Below are 5,065 nucleotides of genomic sequence, written 5' to 3'. Positions count from 1 at the left end.
GTAAGATATTACTGAACGTTTAGAATAACTTTTTCTAACTTCTCGTCTAACGATTCTTATGAACGATTGTTTATAAAGTTAACAAAAACAGATATATGAACCAGTAATTTCAACAACAACAAAAAAACAATACAGTAAACCTCGCATTTTAATAAACCCGTGATTCTTGATATGTTGTCGTTAGCTTGGTATAATTAAATACTTTTCAAATCATGTACATTCTTAGTTCTGATATATCTATTTTAGTTTCTCTCCCAAAGTTCAGGTAGTTCAGTGCATCTAATCAAGCAAAACTCCTTGATTTGACTCAGAATTCAGCCAGTTCAATGTCTCTCATCAAACAAACTTCTTGATTTGACCCAGAATTCAGCCAGTTCAATGTGTCTCATCAAGCAAACTTCTTGATTTGACCCAGAATTCAGCCAGTTCAATGTGTCTCATCAAGCAAACTCCTTGATTTGACTCAGGATTCAGCCAGTGAAATGTCTCTCATCAAGCAAACTTCTTGATTTGACCCAGAATTCAGCCAGTTCAATGTGTCTCATCAAGCAAACTCCTTGATTTGACGCAGAAATCAGCCAGTCAAATGTAGTTAAGCAAACTCCTTGATTTGATCCACAATTCAGCCAGTCCAATGTACTTGTCCTAACTATCTATTTTGAACCATGATGTTGTATAACTGTATATATTAACATTTCCGTTTTGATCTCATTTTAGGATTAATTTACAATTTTCTTTAATTAGTGTTGGGGGGAAAAAAACTCGTGCTTTCGCTCAAATATTATAAAATGTGAAGGCACTACTGCGTACTTTAAGTAATTAAAATAGAATTTGGTGGCCGTGTCGGACGTCTCAAAGAATGCGAGATTCAATCTATTTCACAGCACGTGATGCTCACGAAACACCTCTAGTGCAAAGGACACTTTAAGTCGGACGTTTTGATCAAAAACGATAAACAGATCAACTTATGTAGTAAGAGACATCAAATGTAGCAACGCTTATAGCACCTAGGTATCAAGAGCAAGCTATAAAACTCAACAGGGTAATGGTAGTGATACACTAAATGCCTATAAACTAATGAAGAAATTCATACACAAAACCATAACATGTTTATTTGTTTGGTATGAATTTCGTGCAAAGCTACTCGAGGGCTATCTGCGCTAGCCGTCCCTAGATTAGCAGTGTAAGACTATAGGGAAGGCAGCTAGTCATTACTACCCACCGCCAAGCTCGGGCTACTCTTTTACCAACGAATAGTGAGATTGACCGTCACATTATAACGCCCCACATCTGAAGGGCGAGCATGTTTAGTGCGACCGCGATTCGAACCCGCAACCCTCGGATTACGAGTCAAACGCCTTAACACACTTGGACATGCCGGGCCCTCCTCAGCACATAAAGACTGCTATCTGAGATGGGGCTCTGAGAGACGACAAATCCTTTCCACAAAAACTTTCCGTTTCCAGTGGACAGAACAATGCACATCTACCTTTCGCATACCCGTATGATGACGTTGTCTCTAAATCTCAATTTCTAATCCATTTTTTTCACTTAGTTTAAGGAAGTTGAAAACGCTTGTCACGTATCCACATCCGTTAATCTTTTAATTGTATTACTATCTACACACGTATCAAATAACAACGTGCGCTATTAACAAGTGATTTAAAGGACCGACATTGTAAGTAGATTGAGTTTAACAGGTTCCGGAAACTTAAATACTGTTTTCTTTTCATATCTGTTGCTGTTTATTCTGTGTTTTTTGTCAAAAGTAAGGACTTAGTTCATCGATTAGAATATCAAAAATAATTATTAAACAACGGAAGGAAAATCAAGAAATATTTACCAGGTTATCATGTCATAGTTACAGAACAACTTGAAAGGTGGCGTCTCTAATTACTTACTACTCATATACTTTTTTATAACACTTTCACCTTCGTCTGGCCAGGTAGTTAAAGCTCTCGATTCGTAATCTGAGGGTTGCGGGTTCGAATCTCCGTCACATCTAAACATGCTCGCCCTTTCAATCGTGGGAGCGTTATAATGTAACAATCAAATCCACTATTCGTTGGTAAAGAGTAGTCCAACAGTTGGCGGTGATGACTAGCTGCCTTCCCTTCAGTCTTACACTGCTAAGTTAGGGACGGCTAGCGCAGATAGCCCTCGTGTAGCTTTGCGCGAAATTCAAAAAACAAACAAACCAACTTCGTCCTTTAATTTTCTCAAGTTTTGTTTGTTTGTAGTAAAGCACAAAGCTACACATATGTTCCGTGTGACATGCCCACCACGAGTATCTAAACCCAGATTTTAGCGTTATAAGTCGCAGACATGCCGCTGAACCACCTGGGGACATCTAAAAGAGATATCGGGAGCTCGTTACGTTTTGTTTCTCGACTCGTGATGCATTTGTAGAGAGTATATTTTGATAAAACCATTTACAACCAGACCCTAAGGAGAATGCCTTATTATCTGTTTTCCAAAAACGTTTCCTTCTTAGCCTGCCATCCAGTAAATGAGGAATAAAAACTATGTAAACAGTTGTTAGAAATATCACACAATTATGAGTATTAAAACACCTTTCAATACAAAAAAAACAAAGTTACTTGTGTTCTTCATAACGATTTGTTTTCTAATTTCGCACAAAGCTACTCGAGGGCTATCTGCGCCAGCCATCCCTAATTTAGCAATGTAAGACTAGAGGGAAGGAAGCTAGTCATCACCATCCAGAGCCAACTCTTGGGCTACTCTTTTACCAACAAATAGTGGGATTGATTGTAACATCATAACGCACCCACGGCTGAAAGGGCGAGCATGTTTGGAGCGACGGGGATGCGAACCCGCGACCCTGAAATTATAATGAACTGTAGAAAGGAAAATCATTGTTAGTTTTGTTCTATTCTTGTTGTTGTTTTTTTTACTTACGGTGTAAACTAAAGTGATTTTATTCCATTGATCTTAAACTTCGGATTCCATTTTCCAACACTTCGGTGATGCCAAACTTTTGTCAAAACGTCGCCAGTTTTGAGATCTTATTATAAACAAACTGTCAAAATCTGGCATATTGTTTATTTAATTATGAGCCTGGTATGGTTACGTGGTTAGGGGCACTTGTCTCGCAATCTGAGGGTCGCTGGTTCGAGTCCCCGTTACACCAAACATTCTCGCCTTTTCAGCCGTGAGGGCGTTATAATGTGACGATTAATCTCATTGTTTGTTGGTAAAAGAGTAGCTCAAGAGTTGGCGGTGAGTGGTGGTGATGACTAGCTGCTATCCCTCTAATCTTGCACTGCTCAGTTACGGACGGCTAGCGCAGATAGCTCTCGTTTAGTTTTGCGCGAAATTCACAGCAAACGATGCGTACATTTTTTATAATCTTAGACTTCAGACACAATTCAGTTGGATATGAGTGAATTTTTTTTGGGGGTGTTCTTTGTACTCTTTTTTTTTGGGGGGGGTGTTCTTTGTGTTGAGAAATGAAGTTAATCTCGGTAAAGTTTGGGCTTTTTAAGGAAGTTATGGGGTCAAAAGCGAATTAACTCCAAAAATGTTTATTTTGGGTTCCTGATTGGTCAGCAATAAAGATAGAAAGTGGTACAATTATAAATTTTATGTGGCCAATATTAATGACGCACAAACATTAAATTTGCTGTTTTGAGTCTTTTAAGATGGTCAGAGCTCACAAAAATAGTATAATTTTTTTTGGGGGTTAGTCAATTACTCGGTCATATTTTGACCAGTTTACAATATATTTTGTAAAAGGATACTTTTATACAGGTTTCATACATTAAAAAACAAAAATGGTGGCCATGTCAGTTTTCAGGGATGAAGGAGTGTTTGGATACAACAAGAAAAACCCCATCAGTGATGAAGGAGTGTCTAGATACGACAAGAAAAGCCCCATCAGCGATGAAGGAGTGTCTAGATACAACAAGAAAAGCCCCATCAGTGATGAAGGAGTGTCTGGATACGACAAGAAAAGCCCCATCAGTGATGAAGGAGTGTCTAGATACGACAAGAAAAGCCCCATCAGTGATGAAGGTGTGTCTAGATACGACAAGAAAAGCCCCATCAGTGATGAAGGAGTGTCAAGATACGACAAGAAAAGCCCCATCAGTGATGAAGGAGTGTATAGATACGACAAGAAAAGCCCCATCAGTGATGAAGGAGTGTTTAGATACGACAAGAAAAGCCTCATCAGTGATGAAGGAGTGTCTAGATACGACAAGAAAAGCCCCATCAGTGATGAAAGAGTGTCTAGATACGACAAGAAAAGCCCCATCAGTGATGAAGGAGTGTCTGGATACGACAAGAAAAGCCACATCAGTGATGAAGGAGTGTCTAGATACGACAAGAAAAGCCCCATCAGTGATGAAGGAGTGTCTAGATACGACAAGAAAAGCCCCATTGTAAGAGGTTTTTGCTAATACATGCAATAATAAAAGGTGGGAAGTCAATAGGTTAAAGAAACTATAATTTTAAGGATTTGGGTCAATTACTTTGTCTTGTTTCATGAAATCATTGTGTAATTTTCGGCTTTTGCTTAATTTGCCAACAAGGACCGCACGGATTGGGGTTTTCGTGAATTATTCAAGTGGATGTCAACTTACGTGGGGTTTGGTAGAAAGAATACCCTTTGGCAAGTCCCAAGCAGTTTTGTTTTTAATTTCCTGGTGACAAAATTGGCCATTTTGTGACTGCGTGGTTGAAACATGTTCTATTCGCCTCCTGCTGGCTCTTTTTTTCAATTTTAATAAATATTATTTTTCCATGTTAATTAATTTTCAACACTTATTTCATAAGTGATACTAAAATAATTGAAATGAAGAAAATATGTAAAACACAATTCTTTGTATAAAATTCAGTTAGGTACCTTGGATAAAAAGAAATTGAAAACATCTCGGCTTAAAAAGCGAGCTAGTGTCGAAAAAATTCAACGCCAGAAACAACTCAAGGAAAACCGGTTTTATGTTGGTTGGTACTTTGCCGCTTGGAAACGGGGGTTGAACAAGTTTTCCCTTTCATGTCGAACCTGTTCACCTCGCTATTTCAAGCCTACCAATAGTCCCAT

Source organism: Tachypleus tridentatus, chromosome 8 (assembly GCF_004210375.1).
Source record: "Tachypleus tridentatus isolate NWPU-2018 chromosome 8, ASM421037v1, whole genome shotgun sequence".
Taxonomy (NCBI): Eukaryota; Metazoa; Arthropoda; class Merostomata; order Xiphosura; family Limulidae; genus Tachypleus; species Tachypleus tridentatus.
This window is presented reverse-complemented; position numbering follows the sequence as displayed.